Raw genomic sequence first — 11,881 nt, forward strand, 5'->3', positions numbered from 1 at the left:
AGTTATTGGCTTCATCAATAAGTGCATCGATAACGTCGTCCCCACAGTGAGCGTACGTACATACCCCAACCAGAAGCCATGGATTACAGGCAACATCCACACTGCGCTAAATGTTGGAGCTGCTGCTTTCGAGGAGTGGGACTCTAACCTGGAAGCTTATAAGAAATCTCGCTATGCTCTCCGACGAACCATCAAACAGGCAAAGTGTCAATACAGGACTAAGATTGAATCGTACTACACCGGCTCTGATGCTCATCGGATGTGGCAGAGCTTGCAAGCTATTACAGACTACAAAGGGAAGCACAGCCGAGAGCTGTTCAGTGACACGAGCCTACCAGACGAGCTAAACTACTTCTATGCTCACTTCGAGGAAAATAACACTGAAACATGCATGAGAGCACCAGCTGTTCTGGAAGACTGTGTGATCCCGCACTCCGCAGCCGATGTAAGTAAGATCTTTAAACAGGTCAACATTTACAAGGCCGCAGGGCCAGACGGATTACCAGGACATGTACTGCAAGCATGCGCTGACCAACTGGCAAGTGTCTTCATTGACATTTTCAACCTTTCCCTGTCCGAGTCTGTAATGCCAACATGTTTTAAGCAGACCACCATAGTCCCTGTGCCCAAGAACACTAATGTAATCTGCCTAAATGACTACCGACCCGTAGCACTCAAGTGCTTTGAAAGGCTGGTCATGGCTCACATCCACACCATTATCCCAGAAACCCTAGACCCACACCAATTTGCATACCGCCCTAACAGATCACAAATAATGCAATCTCTATTGCAGTCCACACTGCCTTTCCCACCTGGACAAAATGAACACCAAATGTGAGAATGTTATTCATTGACTACAGCTCAACGTTCAACACCATAGATACTTCAAAGCTCATCAATAAGCTAAGGACCCTGGGACTAAACACCTCCCTCCGCAACTGGATCCTGGACTTCCTGACGGGCCGCCCCCAGGTGGTAAGGGTAGGTAACAACACATCCGCCACGTTGATCCTCAACACTGGGGCCCCTCAGGGGTGCGTGCTCAGTCCCCTCCCTGTTCACTCATGACTGCATGGCCAGGCACAACTCCAATACCATCATTAAGTTTGCCGATGACACAACAGTGGTAAGCCTGATCACCAACAACGACGAGACAGCCTATAGGGAGGAGGTCAGAGACCTGGCCGTGTGGTGCCAGGACAACAACCTCTCTCTCAACGTGATCAAGACCAAGGAGATGATTGAGCAGGTTGAGAGCTTCAAGTGTCCTTGGTGTCCACATCACCAACAAACTAACATGGTCCAAGCACACCAAGACAGTCGTGAAGAGGGCACGACAAAACCTATTCCCTCTCAGGAGACTGAAAAGATTTGGCATGGGTCCTCAGATCCTCAAAAGGTTCTACAGCTGCACCATCGAGAGCATCCTGACTGGTTGCATCACTGCCTGGTATGGCAACTGCTCCGCCTCTGACCGCAAGGCACCACAGAGGGTAGTGAGTACGGCCCAGTACATCACTGGGACCAAGCTTCCTGCCACCCAGGACCTCTATACCAGGCGGTGTCAAAGGAACGCCCTAAAAATTGTCAAAGACTCCAGCCACCTTAGTCACGGACTGTTCTCTCTGCTACCGCACGACAAGCGGTACTGGAGCGCCAAGTCTAGGTCCAAGAGGCTTCTAAACAGCTTCTACCCCCAACCCATAAGACTCCTGAAGATCTAATCAAATGGCCACCCAGAATATTTGCATTGCCCCCTCTTTTACGCTGCTGCTACTCTCTGTTATTATCTATGCATAGTCACTTTAATAACTCTACCTACATGTACATATTACCTCAACTAACCGGTGCCCCCGCACATTGACTCTGTACCGGTACCCCCCTGTATATAGTCTCGTTATTTTACTGCTGCTCTTTAATTACTTGTCACTTTTACTTCTTATTCATATTTTTAAATGCATTGCTGGTTAGGGGCTTGTAAGTAAGCATTTCACTGTAAGGTCTACTACTCCTGTTGTATTCGGCACATGTGACTAATACAATTTTATTTCATTTGATACAATGCCCCTTCTGATGGACCGCCAGTAAGCCATGTAGCTTCTTAGCGATAGCAGTAACCGCATTAGGTAGGAGGAGTCCCCTCAGTGCAGGAGGGTGCCCCTGCAGCTAGCCTCAACCTGCAACTCCACTCAGCCTAATGGTTGAGCCCAATCCATTCCCCTGTCTAGCACCTCTTTAGAGCCTCCTCACCCCTTTGTTCTGACAATACACAAACGGCCATTCAAATGGGGGGACTCTGTAATCAGTGAAATACTAGCCTCTGGGCTTTGTAGAGAGGAAAAAAATAGAGAAGAAGAGAGAGAGAGAACGAGAAGGAGAGAGAGAGAGGGGGGGGGGAATCCATCCATGACCAATCAGCTCTAACTACCTGTCTGGGCTTTTAGCTGCAGATGTTATTTGCAGAAGGAAAAAATGTGCTTTTCCAGATGTAGATTTGAAGATTAAAAAGGCGAGCAAACTGATACCTCCACCCACTGTAAAACACTGAATTAGTCGACACCCTTGGAGTTTCTGTTGTTGTTGCTTGAGTGTCTTCATTTTTGAGGAGGGGAAACACTATGTTATAGACTACATTTTGCTGTGAAATCTGCATCAACGGATTTCCTTTATGACAACTCACTAAACACTAGTTAGTACATCATCATATTAACTGCGAGGATGGATAAAGTGATGCATGTCTAGATTCATGCACAACAGTGTTGCAAAAAAAATATAAATTCTCTTTGCTCAAATAGGCCGAGCCGAATAACACCTGGGTGTTTTGCATTGTCAGTTATAAATCAATCCTCCACCCCTTGAGTAAAATGGTCCATTTTCTTTGCAAGAAGACCTGTATATTCTCCAACCTTAGCAGAATGTGCAGAGGCGGACGTTAAGTGGGGCCAAACAGTAACTGATCCTTCCACTAGATGAGTTATCTGGGAACATTGTTTTATGAGTGTTCAGAGTACATTTTCTTTTGTTACAGAAAATGCTACACGTGCGCTACAATTTATTCATGTTCTGTCCAAAAATCGCTTTTGAAGCCGGGTGTGTGTCTTCCGTGCAAAATAAATAGATATTAAATCAGTTCTATTGAAGTGCATGTTGACGATTAAGCTTATCGACGAGTGTAAACTGTGTGTCTACAACAATACAATATGTTGTTTAACATGCAAAACTAAACATAATACTATGAATATGTAGCAATTTAGATAAAACGTTTATCCCAAAATAGATATCAGACGAATAATTTTAAAAGCATTATATTATACATAAATGATCAGCCCAACACGTTCATGTGATTCTGCTAACTTGAAACATGATATGGTGTAAAGTAACTAAGTAAAAATATTTAAAGTACTACTTAAGTATTTTTTGTGGGGGTAGTAGAAATCCTATTTATATTTTTGACAACTTTTACTTTTATTCCTCTACATTTCTAAAGAAAATATGTACTTTTTACTCCAACATATTTTCCCTGACTCACAAAAGTACTTTTTACATTTTGAATGCTTAGCAGGACAGGAAAACGATCCAATTCACGTACTTACTGTATCAAGAGAACATCCCTGGTCATCTCTACTGCCTCTGATCTGGCAAAGGCACCAAACACAAATGCTTTGTGTGTAAATTATGTTGGAGTGTGCCCCTGGCTAGCCATAAAATAAACCAAAAAATTATGCCGTCTGATTTGCTTAATATAACGAATTTGAAAGGATTTCGAGTATATCCTTTTAGACTTTAATTCAAGTAGTATTTTCCTGGTTGAGTTTCACTTTTACTTGAGTCATTTCCTATTAAGGCATCTTTACTTTTACTCAAGTATGACAATTGAGTACTTTTCCCACCACTGTAAACTACAAAGGTTGTGCGTTGACAGACAGATGTACGTTAGACAACATATGCAGAACCAATCACATTGGCACAGAGTGAGGCAGCAAATCATAGCGCTTGTCACACACCATTTAGCTGTAAATGGGTTCAACTCATCTTGATAAGACCTTCCAGAACAGATACGCTTTAGCTGAAAAAAAGCTACCATCATTCTTTGAATACTGAAGGTTCCCCCATTACGGTTAAGTGAGAGTACTAAATACCCTCACACCTCGGGGGCTACACTCATCACAGATACAATCATATTTTTGGAAGTGTTTGGGGACTGACAAATTGCTTTATTCAACTCCACTGTTGTGAGTGAGACATGTTAGCCAAATGTCTGCTTAAATAACCTACAGCCCAAGGCTTGTGCTGGGGTTGGACTCAAATGGAGGGAAGCAACAGGGGACCTTTATGAGGAAAATGAGGGCTCTCAATTGGAAGTATTTTCGAGGTAGCATATCTCACCTTTGCCTGTGATCACTCCAATTGGAGTTATTAGCATTAGAAAACAGTGACACTCTAAATAACCACATGACGAGTGCGGTTACAATAAAATGTCCTCAAATGGGCTGTTGTAGGGTACTTCTGAACACTCACAACATGATATTACTTATTATGGGTTCAATAATAGCTTTTGTTGTCCAACTCAAACAATTTGCATGAATTCACAAAATGACCAATCGAAGGGTCACTCATTCAAGGGCCAAAGTCTACAGAGGCAGACATGGTGGGTTATGTGTCACTACTTATGGTGAATCACAACACTAATTGATTGTTTAAAAGCCCAATGCATCTGTTTTATATCAATATCAAAGCATTTCTATGTAACAATTAAATTAAGTACCTTACTGTAAATAAAAATAGGCAAAAATAGCTTTTTAGCCAAAAACTATTTCAAATTCCTTGCTTGAGAAATTGATCTTTGCTAAGAAGCCATTATAATTGAAAACAATCACAGTAAAGTACTTAATTGTTACCCAGAAAATGATTTGATATTGAGATGAAAATGGCTGGATTGTACCTTTATGTCACGCCCTGATCTGTTTCACCTGTCTCGTTATTGTCTCCAACCTCTCCAGGTGTTGCTTGTTTTCTCCTGTGTATTTATCCCTGTGTTTCCTGTCTCTCTGTGCCAGTTTGTCCTGTATGTTTTCAAGTCTACCAGTGTCGTCCCCCCCCTTGCTCCTGTTGTCTATTTCTCTTTGCTAGTCCTGCCGGTTTTGACCCTTGCCTGTTTTCTGGACTCTGTGCCCGCCTACTTGATCACTCTGCCTGCCCGCTGACCTGTACCTCTGCCTTCCTCTGGATTACCAGCCTCTGCCTGCCTTGACCTGTCTTCTGCTTGTCCCTGTTGGAACATTAAATATTGTTACTTCGACAGTCTGCATCTGGGTCTTACTTTGATTCCTGATACTTTAACCAATTTACCACATGGTGATGTCACCATGGAAAGCTGAAACTCCCGCCCATGCAAACCTGCTGATTAGAAGGTCCTGTGTGTCTTGTATTTTCAACCAGCAATTATTAGGAAATAACACTGATCTAATGTTTTTCACACTTGTACAGTTTAAATTTCATCAGCGGTTGTACAATATATAAAACACAGGAAAAACTGAATATTGACTGCACTGGGCCTTTAATACAGGGGTGGCCAAGTCTCCTCCTGTAACCCTGCTGGGTGTGCAGGCTTTTGTTCCAGCCCTACTCTATCACACCTGATTCAGGACCTTTATGAGCAGAATAAGGTGTGTTAGAGCAGCAGGGCTGGAGCAAAAGCTGATGAAAGACAGAGGGTGCATGCTAAAAGTTAACGTGTCCATCACACACATGCACTTCTATCCAAGCTTCAAAGAGGTGAAACACAAACTTGCAACACAGACACTACTGAACAAGTCCACAACAAATCCACATGAACTCACTATCTTGCTAAAGTGAGACATCTCCCAACTACTGTTACTGCCTCTGCTCTGTTGGTTAGAAAAAAGCCTGGGTTTGTGGGCAGAGGAATGCAGCTCACATCTTTGCCATAGCCAGCCGTGGAGGTAATGCTCTCGCGTGTTGGCGCTTGTCGAGCAAAGCACACCTCCCCTCTTATTAATAACCGCGGCCTATTGCTGTACCCAACACTGTATTTTACTGGTCCGGGACGCTTATGGGAATAGATGATGAACCCCCTCACGTCCTCTATCCCACCCTCCTCCTCCAGACGATCCTTTCCTAACGTCTGTTTTTGGAAGTTGTTCTAGCAAAGTCCCCCATCCTTGGATAACCCCTACTCCCCAAAACCTCCTCGCAATGTAATTGGCCTAGAAGTAACCGTCTAAAAGAAGAGTTGAAATGATTGTTGCCTGCTTTCTGCCTATAAAGATGTACATATGTGTGGAAGTAACAAGTATATCCATGGAATTGTTGTCAAGAGACAGTAGACTGTCAAAGTGGTTCCTGTGAAAATAAATCCCTTACAATGACGGCTTCCTTTCTGTCTAATATAAACATACCAGCATGATCACTTTTTCCCCCCGAGGCCAACTCATTGTTCCAGTTCCATTTTGAAAGCTCTCCATGAATGCTTAAAATGTTCCCTCTTTTTTTTCTTCTCCTTGTTCATTTAATTGGCTGTATCTAGGTGGTGTCAGCCTGTCACTTACTGGCATATAGATCAGTGTTTCCTCAAAAGAAAGGTCACAACATTTGAAAGGGGGGTGGGAGGGAGGTAGACCCCACACTCAGCCCATTGATATGCCCCTAACGTGAGGAAAGATCTATGGTCAACAACATCTACACCTTGGCTATATGCCTGACACCAGAGCTATAAGACTCTATGTACCCCTAATGCTACACTAACATTGTTGCATCACTGGACATGTTTGAAGTGATGTTGTCAGAGCGCTGTGATTATAGTTATGTCCAATTCGATATCAGCTGTGAGAGGAGAAGGTTACTGCTAGAATGTCTCTGAGAGCGAGTCAGCCTGAGTAGAATATGCAGCCATTGCGAATTGGTAAGGGCTGAAATGTAAGCTATGACGGTCGGTCCGGGTACAGTTGTCTGCTAAGTACGGAAATAACAATACTTCTAAAAGAGATCTCGGGGGGGGATTTGACACGGTCAAGACACCAGTCGACCTCAGCTATTCTAAGGGCCCTCGGCTGTCGTACGTGTCTCTGTAGTCAGCCAGAGGTGAGGTCAATTTGATTCCATTTCTATTACAGTTTAACTAGGTGTAAGCATTTGTACTAACACACAATTCAACTAATCTAATCATCAAACAAGCCCTTGATTGACTGAAGGAGCATTAGTACAAGGCTGGAACTGGGTTGTAGGTCCAAAGGATCAAGATGTAAAAACATTGGTAAAACAATGAGATCTGAGATCAGTCTAAGGACAGGTGGCTGAGGTCCACTCAGGACTGTAAAATTCTGCAGAATCTACACATCTTCTGCATCCATACTCGACCACAACCAGTCCATCCAGTAGTGTAGGAGAACACACTGACCAACAGCACAAAGAACACATCTTAGATGTAAACAGTGATGTTCAGTGCTGTTCAGATGCCCACGATAACCCTTCATAGGTTGTCACGAATGTGGCCAGTAATGTCACGCTCCACAACGTGCAGGGAGAGAGTGAGCATAAAGGGCGACATTTCCCTATGCGTTGTCTAGTCTCACTGGCATGGGCCGACAAACCTCGGACCTGACGCATGTCTCCTAGCCTTCCGCTCAATCTTTTCCTCCCATCGTCTATCTCCCGTACCTCCAGGCTGCATTTAAGTCAAACCCTGGCCAGGAATTCAAGTCAAGCACAGCAGGGGGCTTTCCACGTGCCTGCCAGTCGTCTCCAAGGACCATAAAGTGATGTGTCATCGTGCTGCTTACATCCTCTAGCGTGTCTCACTTCCTACGAGCTACAGGGCAAACTCACTGACTTGGGGGAACGATTCTCATAGCTCACGAATGGAAGATCTGAGCTATATTACAGTTGGGGGACAATCAATTCATACTGAGGTGAAGCTTGCTTTGAAGTAAGCCATGGACATTACTGCCACCAAGTGGTGACTGGTCCTAAGTGATTAATTGGAGTCATAATTCATAACTAATGTGCGTCATATTTATGGATGTTAAGAATGTGTAAGACCATGTCTCAGGTCAGGTGAGCTCACTTTTTGAGTTTGTTCTCTAATCTAGATAAGTGGTCCATAAATGTCATATTTTTGTGTAAACAATGTCATTTTTAAATCAGCTTCTGATGAGGCAATGGCAATGTAACCTCGTCCCCTGAGAGACAGACTTCTCCCTTTGAAAGGACTGGGCTTCCCGCTGTTGCCAGAGTTGGTGTGATCCCAGCATTATACATTACCCATGGCTAAAAGGGTAATATATTCAATGTAATGTGAAGTAGTCAAACATGAAACATGATGTATTAGCTTTACTTGAATGATGCAATGTAGTGTGCATTCAGTTATGCAACTTACAGCAATTAGAAAGCAATCCACCCTTCAATTAGGATCCATCATAATGTCACCTAAAATAAGTCATTCAACCACTAGACTACAGTATTTATTTAGTGAAAGGAACCAGTGTGAGAGCCAGGTGTTGACGGCTATCTGATTACACTACTAAAAGTGAAGCTGTTTTACAAATGCCTCAGGGTTAGATTTTGTTTATTCTGATAAAAGGGGGAAAAAACAGACACTTTTTTTTACGGATATGTTGATCTCAACAAGCCATAAATAAACAACCACTCACTATGAACCGTCATGTGTCATACGTATCAAGAAAATTTGAAATATCAGATGAAATTACAAGTAGTGTTTTGAACTTGCCCAATGCCTGCCTTCCTTCCTCCAGTCGACTTTCCCGCCATGCAACTGTAAAACGGGTGTACAAAACATTAAGAACACCTGCTCTTTCCATGACAGAGACTGACCATGTGCCAAGAAGTGCAACGCTGCTGGGTTTTTCACACTCAATAGTTTCCCATGTGTATCAAAAATTGTCCCCCAGCCAAAGGACATCCAGCCAACTTCACACAAATGTGGGAAGCATTGGAGTCAACATGGGCCAGCATCCCAGTGGAACGCTTTCGACACCTTGTAGAGTCCATGCCCCGACAAATTGAGGCTGTTCTATTAGGAAGGTGTTCTTAATGTTTTGTACACTCAGCACACACACACACACACACACACACACACACACACACACACACACACACACACACACACACACACACACACACACACACACACACACACACACACACACACACACACACACACACACACACTACTGTTCAAAAGTTTGGGGTCACTTAGAAACATCCTTGTTTTTGAAAGAAAAACACATTTTTTTGTCCATTAAAATAACATCAAATTGATCAGAAATATAGTGTAGACATTGTTAATGTTGTAAATGACTATTGTAGCTGGAAACGGCAGATCTTTTATGGAATATCTACACAGACGTACAGAGGCCCATTATCAGCAACCATCACTCCTGTGCTCCAATGGCACGTTGTGTTAGCTAATCCAAGTTTATCATTTTAAAAGGCTAATTGATCATTAGAAAACCCTTTTGCAATTATGTTAGCACAGCTGTAAACGGTTGTGCTGATTAAAGAACTGGCCTTCTTTAGACGAGTTGAGTATCTGGAGCGTCAGCATTTGTGGGTTCGATTACAGGCTCAAAATGGCCAGAAAAAAATTACTTTCTTCCGAAATTCATCAGTCTTTTCTTGTTCTGAGAAATGAAGGCTACTCCATGCGAGAAATTGCCAAGAAACTGAAGATCTCACACAACGCTGTGTACTACTCCCTTCACAGAACAGCGCAAACTGGCTCTAACCAGAATAGAAAGAGGAGTGGGAGGCCCAGGTGCACAACTGAGCAAGAGGACAAGTACATTAGAGTGTCTAGTTTGAGAAACAGACACCTCGCAAGTCCTCAACTGGCAGCTTCATTAAAAAGTACCCGCAAAACACCAGTCTCAACGTCAACAGTGAAAGGCAACTTCGGGATGCTGGCCTTCTAGGCAGAGTTCCTCTGTCCAGTGTCTATGTTCTTTTGCCAATATTAATCTTTTCCTTTTATTGGCCAGTCTGAGATATGGCTTTTTCTATGCAACTCTGCCTAGAAGGTCAGCATCCCGGAGTCGCATCTACACTGTTGACATTGAGACTGGTGTTTTGCGGGTACTATTTAATGAAGCTGCCAGTTCAGGACTTGTGAGGCGTCTGTTTCTCAAACTAGACACTCTAATGTACTGGTCCTCTTGCTAACCCAACGTGCCATTAGAACACAGGAGTGATGGTTTCTGATAATGGGCCTCTGTACGCCTGTGTAGATATTCCATACAAAATCTGCCGTTTCCAGCTACAATAGTAATTTACAACATTAAAAATGTCTACACTGTATTTCTGAACATTTTGATGTTATTTTAATGGACAAAAAAAATATTTATTTCAAAAACATGGACATTTCTAAGTGACCCCAAACTTTTGAACGGTAGGGTATATATTCTGGTTATATATATAAATACAGTTGAAGTTGGGAAGTTTACATACTTACATACACTTAGGTTGGAGTCATTAAAACTCGTTTTTCAACCACTCCACAAATTTCTTGTTAACAAACAATAGTTTTGGCAAGTCGGTTAGGACATCTAATTTGTGCATGACTCAAGTAATTTTCCCAACAATTGTTTACAGACAGATTATTTCACTTACAATTCACTGTATCACAATTCCAGTGGATCAGAAGTTTACATACACTAAGTTGGCTGTGCCTTTAAACAGCTTGGAAAATTCCAGAAAAGTATGTCATGGCTTTAGAAGCTTCTGACAGGCTAATTGACATCATTTGAGTCAATTGGAGGTGTACCTGTGGATGTATTTCAAGGCCTACCTTCAAACTCAGTGCCTCTTTGCTTGACATCATGGGAAAATCAAAAGAAATCAGCCAAGACATCAGAAAAAAAATTGTAGACCTCCACAAGTCTGGTTCATCCTTGGGAGAAATTTCCAAACGCCTGAAGGTACCACAATCATCTGTACAAACAATAGTACGCAAGTATAAACAGCCGTCGTACCGCTCAGGAAGGAGATGCATTATGTCTCCTAGAGATGTACGTACTTTGGTGTGAAAAATGCAAATCAATTCCAGAATAACAGCAAAGTACCTTGTGAAGATCCTGAAGGAAACAGGTACAAAAGTATCTATATCCACAGTAAAACAAGTCCTATATCGACATAACCTGAAAGGCCGCTCAGCAAGGAAGAAGCCACTGCTCCAAAACCACCATAAAAAAGTCAGACTACGGTTTGCAACTGCACATGGGAACAAAGATCATACTTTATGAAGAAATGTCCTCTGGTCTGATGAAACAAAAATAGAACTGTTTGGCCATAATGACCATCGTTATGTTTGGAGGAAAAAGGGGGAGGCTTGCAAGCCGAAGAACACCATTCCAACCGTGAAGCACGGGGGTGGCAGCATCATGTTGTGGGGGTGCTTTGCTGCAGGAGGGACTGGTGCACTTCACAAAATTGATGGCATCATTAGGACGGAAAGTTATGTGGATATATTGAAGCAACATCTCAAGACATCAGTCAGAAAGTTAAAGCTTCTTCGCAAATGGGTCTTCCAAATGGACAATGACCACAAGCATACTTCCAAAGTTGTGGCAAAATGGCTTAAGGACAACAAAGTCAAGGTACTGGAGTGGCCATCACAAAGCCCTGACCTCAATCCTACAGAACATTTGTGGGCGGAACAGAAAAAGAGTGTGTGAGCAAGGAGGCCTACAAACCTGACTCAGTTACACCAGCTCTGTCAGGAGGAATGGGACAAAATTCACCCAACTTATTGTGGGAAGCTTGTGGAAGGCTACCCGAAACGTTTGACCCAAGTTAAACAATTTAAAGGCAATGCTACCAAATACTAATTGAATGTATGTAATCTTCT

Source organism: Salmo salar, chromosome ssa09, assembly GCF_905237065.1.
Source record: "Salmo salar chromosome ssa09, Ssal_v3.1, whole genome shotgun sequence".
Classification (NCBI taxonomy): Eukaryota; Metazoa; Chordata; class Actinopteri; order Salmoniformes; family Salmonidae; genus Salmo; species Salmo salar.